Below are 13,907 nucleotides of genomic sequence, written 5' to 3' on the forward strand. Positions count from 1 at the left end.
TAACAGGCAACACCTGTAGCCAATAAGAACAAGTGGTGGAAACTAGAATCAGAGAAGTCAGGTGAATTCGAGGACTACTGCAAGGGCCAGGAACAGTCAGTGCTTAGAGGAGAAACATCAAGGAGGTATGTGACTCTGGTGATATGGAATCCTTGCACTATAATGATAATAGAACTCTTGATATATAAGAAAACTGATGGTGACCCCGACGTGATTCAGGACCCGTGGATTTAAATACTAATCTATATGACTGTCGTGATTCAGGAAATGACCTCCTAGTTTTAAATGAAATGTACAAATATGTCATAATGTTAAATATGTACTTCTGGAAATGCTGCAACTCTGTGGTTAAAAGAAAAGAGGTGAATTGTAGGGGGACATTATGGGTAAAGAAGTTAATGTAGAATGTAATCTTATCTCCCAACGAGTTGCAGCTGGAGCCAATTACTAAAGACTAGGAGCAGGCCGGATGATAACAGGCAACACCTGTAGCAAATAAGAACAAGTAGTATAAAAGAGTGGATTGGTGGAAACTAGAATCAGAGAAGTCAGGTGAATATGAGGACTACTGCAAGGGCCAGGAACAGTCAGTGCTTAGAGGAGGGGCCTATGAGAAACATCAAGGAGGTATGTGACTCTGGTGATATGGAATCCTTGCACTATAATGGTAATAGAACTCTTGATATATAAGACAACAAATGGTGACCCCGATCTGATTCAGGACCCGTGGATTTAAACAATAAACTATATGACTGTTGTGATTCAGGAAATGACCTCATGCTTTGGAAAAAAAAATACTAAACTATATTGCTCAGTGGATTTGGGATGACCCATGGAGTCAGGACTAAACCATATAACCCCATGGATTCGGGGAAGCCAGATTTGACCACGCAGGATTTGACCATATAACCCTGCGGATTCGGGGAAATAAGGTTTGAGTACTGAACTATTAGCAAAATGTATCAATTACAGCTATTGGTGTTTGTTAAATATGAGTGTAAAAGACTTCAAAGATAAGTGTTTTATAAACTGGAAAAAGCTAGAGAACTGAACTAAAATATAGAAATATATATCTATACTATAATATGCTGTTTGAATGCTTGAATAACTCCTAGTTTTAAATTAAATGTACAAATATGTCATAATGTTAAATATGTACTTCTGGAAATGCTGCAACTCTGTGGTTAAAAGAAAAGAGGTGAATTGTAGGGGGACATTATGGGTAAAGAAGGTAAAGTAGAATGTAATCTTATCCCCCAACGAGTTGCAGCTGGAACCACTTACTAAAGACTAGAGGCAGGCCGGACGATAACAGGCAACACCTGTAGCAAATAAGAACAAGTGGTGGAAACTAGAATCAGAGAAGTCAGGTGAATTCGAGGACTACTGCAAGGGCCAGGAACAGTCAGTGCTTAGAGGAGAAACATCAAGGAGGTATGTGACTCTGGTGATATGGAATCCTTGCACTATAATGATAATAGAACTCTTGATATATAAGAAAACTGATGGTGACCCCGACGTGATTCAGGACCCGTGGATTTAAATACTATATGACTGTCGTGATTCAGGAAATGACCTCCTAGTTTTAAATGAAATGTACAAATATGTCATAATGTTAAATATGTACTTCTGGAAATGCTGCAACTCTGTGGTTAAAAGAAAAGAGGTGAATTGTAGGGGGACATTATGGGTAAAGAAGTTAATGTAGAATGTAATCTTATCTCCCAACGAGTTGCAGCTGGAGCCAATTACTAAAGACTAGGAGCAGGCCGGATGATAACAGGCAACACCTGTAGCAAATAAGAACAAGTAGTATAAAAGAGTGGATTGGTGGAAACTAGAATCAGAGAAGTCAGGTGAATATGAGGACTACTGCAAGGGCCAGGAACAGTCAGTGCTTAGAGGAGGGGCCTATGAGAAACATCAAGGAGGTATGTGACTCTGGTGATATGGAATCCTTGCACCTTAATGGTAATAGAACTCTTGATATTTAAGACAACAAATGGTGACCCCGACGTGATTCAGGACCCGTGGATTTAAATAATAAACTATATGACTGTTGTGATTCAGGAAATGACCTCATGATTTGGAAAAAAAAATACTAAACTATATTGCTCAGTGGATTTGGGATGACCCATGGAGTCAGGACTAAACCATATAACCCCATGGATTCGGGGAAGCCAGATTTGACCACACAGGATTTGACCATATAACCCTGAGGATTCGGGGAAATAAGATTTGAGTACTGAACTATTAGCGAAATGTATCAATTACAGGTATTGGTGTTTGTTAAATATGAGTGTAAAAGACTTCAAAGATAAGTGTTTTATAAACTGGAAAAAGCTAGAGAACTGAACTAACATATAGAAATATATATCTATACTATAATATGCTGTTTGAATGCTTGAATAACTCCTAGTTTTAAATTAAATGTACAAATATGTCATAATGTTAAATATGTACTTCTGGAAATGCTGCAACTCTGTGGTTAAAAGAAAAGAGGTGAATTGTAGGGGGACATTATGGGTAAAGAAGGTAAAGTAGAATGTAATCTTATCCCCCAACGAGTTGCAGCTGGAACCACTTACTAAAGACTAGAGGCAGGCCGGACGATAACAGGCAACACCTGTAGCAAATAAGAACAAGTGGTGGAAACTAGAATCAGAGAAGTCAGGTGAATTCGAGGACTACTGCAAGGGCCAGGAACAGTCAGTGCTTAGAGGAGAAACATCAAGGAGGTATGTGACTCTGGTGATATGGAATCCTTGCACTATAATGATAATAGAACTCTTGATATATAAGAAAACTGATGGTGACCCCGACGTGATTCAGGACCCGTGGATTTAAATACTAATCTATATGACTGTCGTGATTCAGGAAATGACCTCCTAGTTTTAAATGAAATGTACAAATATGTCATAATGTTAAATATGTACTTCTGGAAATGCTGCAACTCTGTGGTTAAAAGAAAAGAGGTGAATTGTAGGGGGACATTATGGGTAAAGAAGGTAATGTAGAATGTAATCTTATCCCCCAATGAGTTGCAGCTGGAACCAATTACTAAAGACTAGAGGCAGGCCGGATGATAACAGGCAACACCTGTAGCAAATAAGAACAAGTGGTATAAAAGAGTGGATTGGTGGAAACTAGAATCAGAGAAGTCAGGTGAATATGAGGACTACTGCAAGGGCCAGGAACAGTCAGTGCTTAGAGGAGGGGCCTATGAGAAACATCAAGGAGGTATGTGACTCTGGTGATATGGAATCCTTGCACTATAGTGGTAATAGAACTCTTGATATTTAAGACAACAAATGGTGACCCCGACGGGATTCAGGACCCGTGGATTTAAATAATAAACTATATGACTGTTGTGATTCAGGAAATGACCTCATGATTTGGAAAAAAAAATACTAAACTATATAGCTCAGTGGATTTGGGATGACCCATGGAGTCAGGACTAAACCATATAACCCATGGATTTGGGGAAGCCAGATTTGACCACACAGGATTTGACCATATAACCCTGCGGATTCGGGGAAATAAGATTGGAGTACTGAACTATTAGCGAAATGTATCAATTACAGGTATTGGTGTTTGTTAAATATGAGTGTAAAAAGACTTCAAAGATAAGTGTTTTATAAACTGGAAAAAGCTAGAGAACTAACATATAGAAATATATATCTATACTATAATATGCTGTTTGAATGCTTGAATAACTCCTAGTTTTAAATGAAATGTACAAATATGTCATAATGTTAAATATGTACTTCTGGAAATGCTGCAACTCTGTGGTTAAAAGAAAAGAGGTGAATTGTAGGGGGACATTATGGGTAAAGAAGGTAATGTAGAATGTAATCTTATCTCCCAACGAGTTGCAGCTGGAACCACTTACTAAAGACTAGAGACAGGCCGGATGATAACAGGCAACACCTGTAGCCAATAAGAACAAGTGGTGGAAACTAGAATCAGAGAAGTCAGGTGAATTCGAGGACTACTGCAAGGGCCAGGAACAGTCAGTGCTTAGAGGAGAAACATCAAGGAGGTATGTGACTCTGGTGATATGGAATCCTTGCACTATAATGATAATAGAACTCTTGATATATAAGAAAACTGATGGTGACCCCGACGTGATTCAGGACCCGTGGATTTAAATACTAATCTATATGACTGTCATGATTCAGGAAATGACCTCCTAGTTTTAAATGAAATGTACAAATATGTCATAATGTTAAATATGTACTTCTGGAAATGCTGCAACTCTGTGGTTAAAAGAAAAGAGGTGAATTGTAGGGGGACATTATGGGTAAAGAAGGTAATGTAGAATGTAATCTTATCCCCCAATGAGTTGCAGCTGGAACCAATTACTAAAGACTAGGAGCAGGCCGGATGATAACAGGCAACACCTGTAGCAAATAAGAACAAGTGGTATAAAAGAGTGGACTGGTGGAAACGAGAATCAGAGAAGTCAGGTGAATATGAGGACTACTGCAAGGGCCAGGAACAGTCAGTGCTTAGAGGAGGGGCCTATGAGAAACATCAAGGAGGTATGTGACTCTGGTGATATGGAATCCTTGCACTATAATGGTAATAGAACTCTTGATATTTAAGACAACAAATGGTGACCCCGACGGGATTCAGGGCCCGTGGATTTAAATAATAAACTATATGACTGTTGTGATTCAGGAAATGACCTCATGATTTGGAAAAAAAAATACTAAACTATATAGCTCAGTGGATTTGGGATGACCCATGGAGTCAGGACTAAACCATATAACCCATGGATTTGGGGAAGCCAGATTTGACCACACAGGATTTGACCATATAACCCTGAGGATTCGGGGAAATAAGATTGGAGTACTGAACTATTAGCGAAATGTATCAATTACAGGTATTGGTGTTTGTTAAATATGAGTGTAAAAAGACTTCAAAGATAAGTGTTTTATAAACTGGAAAAAGCTAGAGAACTAACATATAGAAATATATATCTATACTATAATATGCTGTTTGAATGCTTGAATAACTCCTAGTTTTAAATGAAATGTACAAATATGTCATAATGTTAAATATGTACTTCTGGAAATGCTGCAACTCTGTGGTTAAAAGAAAAGAGGTGAATTGTAGGGGGACATTATGGGTAAAGAAGGTAGTGTAGAATGTAATCTTATCTCCCAACGAGTTGCAGCTGGAACCACTTACTAAAGACTAGAGACAGGCCGGATGATAACAGGCAACACCTGTAGCCAATAAGAACAAGTGGTGGAAACTAGAATCAGAGAAGTCAGGTGAATTCGAGGACTACTGCAAGGGCCAGGAACAGTCAGTGCTTAGAGGAGAAACATCAAGGAGGTATGTGACTCTGGTGATATGGAATCCTTGCACTATAATGATAATAGAACTCTTGATATATAAGAAAACTGATGGTGACCCCGACGTGATTCAGGACCCGTGGATTTAAATACTAATCTATATGACTGTCATGATTCAGGAAATGACCTCCTAGTTTTAAATGAAATGTACAAATATGTCATAATGTTAAATATGTACTTCTGGAAATGCTGCAACTCTGTGGTTAAAAGAAAAGAGGTGAATTGTAGGGGGACATTATGGGTAAAGAAGGTAATGTAGAATGTAATCTTATCCCCCAATGAGTTGCAGCTGGAACCAATTACTAAAGACTAGGAGCAGGCCGGATGATAACAGGCAACACCTGTAGCAAATAAGAACAAGTGGTATAAAAGAGTGGACTGGTGGAAACGAGAATCAGAGAAGTCAGGTGAATATGAGGACTACTGCAAGGGCCAGGAACAGTCAGTGCTTAGAGGAGGGGCCTATGAGAAACATCAAGGAGGTATGTGACTCTGGTGATATGGAATCCTTGCACTATAATGGTAATAGAACTCTTGATATTTAAGACAACAAATGGTGACCCCGATGTGATTCAGGACCCGTGGATTTAAACAATAAACTATATGACTGTTGTGATTCAGGAAATGACCTCATGATTTGGAAAAAAAATACTAAACTATATTGCTCAGTGGATTTGGGATGACCCATGGAGTCAGGACTAAACCATATAACCCATGGATTTGGGGAAGCCAGATTTGACCACACAGGATTTGACCATATAACCCTGCGGATTCGGGAAAATAAGATTTGAGTACTGAACTATTAGCGAAATGTATCAATTACAGGTATTGGTGTTTGTTAAATATGAGTGTAAAAGACTTCAAAGATAAGTGTTTTATAAACTGGAAAAAGCTAGAGAACTAACATATAGAAATATATATCTATACTATAATATGCTGTTTGAATGCTTGAATAACTCCTAGTTTTAAATGAAATGTACAAATATGTCATAATGTTAAATATGTACTTCTGGAAATGCTGCAACTCTGTGGTTAAAAGAAAAGAGGTGAATTGTAGGGGGACAGTATGGGTAAAGAAGGTAATGTAGAATGTAATCTTATTCCCCAACGAGTTGCAGCTGGAACCACTTACTAAAGACTAGAGGCAGGCCGGATGATAACAGGCAACACCTGTAGCCAATAAGAACAAGTGGTGGAAACTAGAATCAGAGAAGTCAGGTGAATTCGAGGACTACTGCAAGGGCCAGGAACAGTCAGTGCTTAGAGGAGAAACATCAAGGAGGTATGTGACTCTGGTGATATGGAATCCTTGCACTATAATGATAATAGAACTCTTGATATATAAGAAAACTGATGGTGACCCCGACGTGATTCAGGACCCGTGGATTTAAATACTAATCTATATGACTGTCGTGATTCAGGAAATGACCTCCTAGTTTTAAATGAAATGTACAAATATGTCATAATGTTAAATATGTACTTCTGGAAATGCTGCAACTCTGTGGTTAAAAGAAAAGAGGTGAATTGTAGGGGGACATTATGGGTAAAGAAGTTAATGTAGAATGTAATCTTATCTCCCAACGAGTTGCAGCTGGAGCCAATTACTAAAGACTAGGAGCAGACCGGATGATAACAGGCAACACCTGTAGCAAATAAGAACAAGTAGTATAAAAGAGTGGATTGGTGGAAACTAGAATCAGAGAAGTCAGGTGAATATGAGGACTACTGCAAGGGCCAGGAACAGTCAGTGCTTAGAGGAGGGGCCTATGAGAAACATCAAGGAGGTATGTGACTGTGGTGATATGGAATCCTTGCACTATAATGGTAATAGAACTCTTGATATATAAGACAACAAATGGTGACCCCGATGTGATTCAGGACCCGTGGATTTAAACAATAAACTATATGACTGTTGTGATTCGGGAAATTACCTCATGCTTTGGAAAAAAAAATACTAAACTATATTGCTCAGTGGATTTGGGATGACCCATGGAGTCAGGACTAAACCATATAACCCCATGGATTCGGGGAAGCCAGATTTGACCACACAGGATTTGACCATATAACCCTGCGGATTCGGGGAAATAAGATTGGAGTACTGAACTATTAGCAAAATGTATCAATTACAGCTATTGGTGTTTGTTAAATATGAGTGTAAAAGACTTCAAAGATAAGTGTTTTATAAACTGGAAAAAGCTAGAGAACTGAACTAAAATATAGAAATATATATCTATACTATAATATGCTTTTTGAATGCTTGAATAACACCTAGTTTTAAATTAAATGTACAAATATGTCATAATGTTAAATATGTACTTCTGGAAATGCTGCAACTCTGTGGTTAAAAGAAAAGAGGTGAATTGTAGGGGGACATTATGGGTAAAGAAGGTAGTGTAGAATGTAATCTTATCTCCCAACGAGTTGCAGCTGGAACCACTTACTAAAGACTAGAGACAGGCCGGATGATAACAGGCAACACCTGTAGCCAATAAGAACAAGTGGTGGAAACTAGAATCAGAGAAGTCAGGTGAATTCGAGGACTACTGCAAGGGCCAGGAACAGTCAGTGCTTAGAGGAGAAACATCAAGGAGGTATGTGACTCTGGTGATATGGAATCCTTGCACTATAATGATAATAGAACTCTTGATATATAAGAAAACTGATGGTGACCCCGACGTGATTCAGGACCCGTGGATTTAAATACTAATCTATATGACTGTCATGATTCAGGAAATGACCTCCTAGTTTTAAATGAAATGTACAAATATGTCATAATGTTAAATATGTACTTCTGGAAATGCTGCAACTCTGTGGTTAAAAGAAAAGAGGTGAATTGTAGGGGGACATTATGGGTAAAGAAGGTAATGTAGAATGTAATCTTATCCCCCAATGAGTTGCAGCTGGAACCAATTACTAAAGACTAGGAGCAGGCCAGATGATAACAGGCAACACCTGTAGCAAATAAGAACAAGTGGTATAAAAGAGTGGACTGGTGGAAACGAGAATCAGAGAAGTCAGGTGAATATGAGGACTACTGCAAGGGCCAGGAACAGTCAGTGCTTAGAGGAGGGGCCTATGAGAAACATCAAGGAGGTATGTGACTCTGGTGATATGGAATCCTTGCACTATAATGGTAATAGAACTCTTGATATTTAAGACAACAAATGGTGACCCCGATGTGATTCAGGACCCGTGGATTTAAACAATAAACTATATGACTGTTGTGATTCAGGAAATGACCTCATGATTTGGAAAAAAAATACTAAACTATATTGCTCAGTGGATTTGGGATGACCCATGGAGTCAGGACTAAACCATATAACCCATGGATTTGGGGAAGCCAGATTTGACCACACAGGATTTGACCATATAACCCTGCGGATTCGGGAAAATAAGATTTGAGTACTGAACTATTAGCGAAATGTATCAATTACAGGTATTGGTGTTTGTTAAATATGAGTGTAAAAGACTTCAAAGATAAGTGTTTTATAAACTGGAAAAAGCTAGAGAACTAACATATAGAAATATATATCTATACTATAATATGCTGTTTGAATGCTTGAATAACTCCTAGTTTTAAATGAAATGTACAAATATGTCATAATGTTAAATATGTACTTCTGGAAATGCTGCAACTCTGTGGTTAAAAGAAAAGAGGTGAATTGTAGGGGGACATTATGGGTAAAGAAGGTAATGTAGAATGTAATCTTATCCCCCAACGAGTTGCAGCTGGAACCACTTACTAAAGACTAGAGGCAGGCCGGATGATAACAGGCAACACCTGTAGCCAATAAGAACAAGTGGTGGAAACTAGAATCAGAGAAGTCAGGTGAATTCGAGGACTACTGCAAGGGCCAGGAACAGTCAGTGCTTAGAGGAGAAACATCAAGGAGGTATGTGACTCTGGTGATATGGAATCCTTGCACTATAATGATAATAGAACTCTTGATATATAAGAAAACTGATGGTGACCCCGACGTGATTCAGGACCCGTGGATTTAAATACTAATCTATATGACTGTCGTGATTCAGGAAATGACCTCCTAGTTTTAAATGAAATGTACAAATATGTCATAATGTTAAATATGTACTTCTGGAAATGCTGCAACTCTGTGGTTAAAAGAAAAGAGGTGAATTGTAGGGGGACATTATGGGTAAAGAAGTTAATGTAGAATGTAATCTTATCTCCCAACGAGTTGCAGCTGGAGCCAATTACTAAAGACTAGGAGCAGACCGGATGATAACAGGCAACACCTGTAGCAAATAAGAACAAGTAGTATAAAAGAGTGGATTGGTGGAAACTAGAATCAGAGAAGTCAGGTGAATATGAGGACTACTGCAAGGGCCAGGAACAGTCAGTGCTTAGAGGAGGGGCCTATGAGAAACATCAAGGAGGTATGTGACTGTGGTGATATGGAATCCTTGCACTATAATGGTAATAGAACTCTTGATATATAAGACAACAAATGGTGACCCCGATGTGATTCAGGACCCGTGGATTTAAACAATAAACTATATGACTGTTGTGATTCGGGAAATTACCTCATGCTTTGGAAAAAAAAATACTAAACTATATTGCTCAGTGGATTTGGGATGACCCATGGAGTCAGGACTAAACCATATAACCCCATGGATTCGGGGAAGCCAGATTTGACCACACAGGATTTGACCATATAACCCTGCGGATTCGGGGAAATAAGATTGGAGTACTGAACTATTAGCAAAATGTATCAATTACAGCTATTGGTGTTTGTTAAATATGAGTGTAAAAGACTTCAAAGATAAGTGTTTTATAAACTGGAAAAAGCTAGAGAACTGAACTAAAATATAGAAATATATATCTATACTATAATATGCTTTTTGAATGCTTGAATAACACCTAGTTTTAAATGAAATGTACAAATATGTCATAATGTTAAATATGTACTTCTGGAAATGCTGCAACTCTGTGGTTAAAAGAAAAGAGGTGAATTGTAGGGGGACATTATGGGTAAAGAAGGTAAAGTAGAATGTAATCTTATCCCCCAACGAGTTGCAGCTGGAACCACTTACTAAAGACTAGAGGCAGGCCGGATGATAACAGGCAACACCTGTAGCAAATAAGAACAAGTGGTGGAAACTAGAATCAGAGAAGTCAGGTGAATTCGAGGACTACTGCAAGGACCAGGAACAGTCAGTGCTTAGAGGAGAAACATCAAGGAGGTATGTGACTCTGGTGATATGGAATCCTTGCACTATAATGATAATAGAACTCTTGATATATAAGAAAACTGATGGTGACCCCGACGTGATTCAGGACCCGTGGATTTAAATACTAATCTATATGACTGTCGTGATTCAGGAAATGACCTCCTAGTTTTAAATGAAATGTACAAATATGTCATAATGTTAAATATGTACTTCTGGAAATGCTGCAACTCTGTGGTTAAAAGAAAAGAGGTGAATTGTAGGGGGACATTATGGGTAAAGAAGTTAATGTAGAATGTAATCTTATCTCCCAACGAGTTGCAGCTGGAGCCAATTACTAAAGACTAGGAGCAGGCCGGATGATAACAGGCAACACCTGTAGCAAATAAGAACAAGTAGTATAAAAGAGTGGATTGGTGGAAACTAGAATCAGAGAAGTCAGGTGAATATGAGGACTACTGCAAGGGCCAGGAACAGTCAGTGCTTAGAGGAGGGGCCTATGAGAAACATCAAGGAGGTATGTGACTCTGGTGATATGGAATCCTTGCACTATAGTGGTAATAGAACTCTTGATATTTAAGACAACAAATGGTGACCCCGACGGGATTCAGGACCCGTGGATTTAAATAATAAACTATATGACTGTTGTGATTCAGGAAATGACCTCATGATTTGGAAAAAAAAATACTAAACTATATTGCTCAGTGGATTTGGGATGACCCATGGAGTCAGGACTAAACCATATAACCCATGGATTTGGGGAAGCCAGATTTGACCACACAGGATTTGACCATATAACCCTGAGGATTCGGGGAAATAAGATTGGAGTAATGAACTATTAGCAAAATGTATCAATTACAGCTATTGGTGTTTGTTAAATATGAGTGTAAAAGACTTCAAAGATAAGTGTTTTATAAACTGGAAAAAGCTAGAAAACTAACATATAGAAATATATATCTATACTATAATATGCTGTTTGAATGCTTGAATAACTCCTAGTTTTAAATGAAATGTACAAATATGTCATAATGTTAAATATGTACTTCTGGAAATGCTGCAACTCTGTGGTTAAAAGAAAAGAGGTGAATTGTAGGGGGACATTATGGGTAAAGAAGGTAATGTAGAATGTAATCTTATCCCCCAACGAGTTGCAGCTGGAACCACTTACTAAAGACTAGAGACAGGCCGGATGATAACAGGCAACACCTGTAGCCAATAAGAACAAGTGGTGGAAACTAGAATCAGAGAAGTCAGGTGAATTCGAGGACTACTGCAAGGGCCAGGAACAGTCAGTGCTTAGAGGAGAAACATCAAGGAGGTATGTGACTCTGGTGATATGGAATCCTTGCACTATAATGATAATAGAACTCTTGATATATAAGAAAACTGATGGTGACCCCGACGTGATTCAGGACCCGTGGATTTAAATACTAATCTATATGACTGTCATGATTCAGGAAATGACCTCCTAGTTTTAAATGAAATGTACAAATATGTCATAATGTTAAATATGTACTTCTGGAAATGCTGCAACTCTGTGGTTAAAAGAAAAGAGGTGAATTGTAGGGGGACATTATGGGTAAAGAAGGTAATGTAGAATGTAATCTTATCCCCCAACGAGTTGCAGCTGGAACCACTTACTAAAGACTAGAGGCAGGCCGGATGATAACAGGCAACACCTGTAGCAAATAAGAACAAGTGGTGGAAACTAGAATCAGAGAAGTCAGATGAATTCGAGGACTACTGCAAGGGCCAGGAACAGTCAGTGCTTAGAGGAGAAACATCAAGGAGGTATGTGACTCTGGTGATATGGAATCCTTGCACTATAGTGGTAATAGAACTCTTGATATATAAGAAAACTGATGGTGACCCCGACGTGATTCAGGACCAGTGGATTTAAATACTAATCTATATGACTGTCGTGATTCAGGAAATGACCTCCTAGTTTTAAATGAAATGTACAAATATGTCATAATGTTAAATATGTACTTCTGGAAATGCTGCAACTCTGGTTAAAAGAAAAGAGGTGAATTGTAGGGGGACATTATGGGTAAAGAAGGTAATGTAGAATGTAATCTTATCTCCCAACGAGTTGCAGCTGGAGCCAATTACTAAAGACTAGGAGCAGGCCGGATGATAACAGGCAACACCTGTAGCAAATAAGAACAAGTAGTATAAAAGAGTGGATTGGTGGAAACTAGAATCAGAGAAGTCAGGTGAATATGAGGACTACTGCAAGGGCCAGGAACAGTCAGTGCTTAGAGGAGTGGCCTATGAGAAACATCAAGGAGGTATGTGACTCTGGTGATATGGAATCCTTGCACTATAATGATAATAGAACTCTTGATATATAAGAAAACTGATGGTGACCCCGACGTGATTCAGGACCCGTGGATTTAAATACTAATCTATATGACTGTCGTGATTCAGGAAATGACCTCCTAGTTTTAAATGAAATGTACAAATATGTCATAATGTTAAATATGTACTTCTGGAAATGCTGCAACTCTGTGGTTAAAAGAAAAGAGGTGAATTGTAGGGGGACATTATGGGTAAAGAAGGTAATGTAGAATGTAATCTTATCCCCCAACGAGTTGCAGCTGGAACCACTTACTAAAGACTAGAGGCAGGCCGGATGATAACAGGCAACACCTGTAGCAAATAAGAACAAGTGGTGGAAACTAGAATCAGAGAAGTCAGGTGAATTCGAGGACTACTGCAAGGGCCAGGAACAGTCAGTGCTTAGAGGAGAAACATCAAGGAGGTATGTGACTCTGGTGATATGGAATCCTTGCACTATAATGATAATAGAACTCTTGATATATAAGAAAACTGATGGTGACCCCGACGTGATTCAGGACCCGTGGATTTAAATACTATATGACTGTCGTGATTCAGGAAATGACCTCCTAGTTTTAAATGAAATGTACAAATATGTCATAATGTTAAATATGTACTTCTGGAAATGCTGCAACTCTGTGGTTAAAAGAAAAGAGGTGAATTGTAGGGGGACATTATGGGTAAAGAAGTTAATGTAGAATGTAATCTTATCTCCCAACGAGTTGCAGCTGGAGCCAATTACTAAAGACTAGGAGCAGGCCGGATGATAACAGGCAACACCTGTAGCAAATAAGAACAAGTAGTATAAAAGAGTGGATTGGTGGAAACTAGAATCAGAGAAGTCAGGTGAATATGAGGACTACTGCAAGGGCCAGGAACAGTCAGTGCTTAGAGGAGGGGCCTATGAGAAACATCAAAGAGGTATGTGACTCTGGTGATATGGAATCCTTGCACTATAGTGGTAATAGAACTCTTGATATTTAAGACAACAAGAGGTGACCCCGACGTGATTCA

Source organism: Zonotrichia albicollis, chromosome 5 (assembly GCF_047830755.1).
Source record: "Zonotrichia albicollis isolate bZonAlb1 chromosome 5, bZonAlb1.hap1, whole genome shotgun sequence".
Taxonomy (NCBI): domain Eukaryota; kingdom Metazoa; phylum Chordata; class Aves; order Passeriformes; family Passerellidae; genus Zonotrichia; species Zonotrichia albicollis.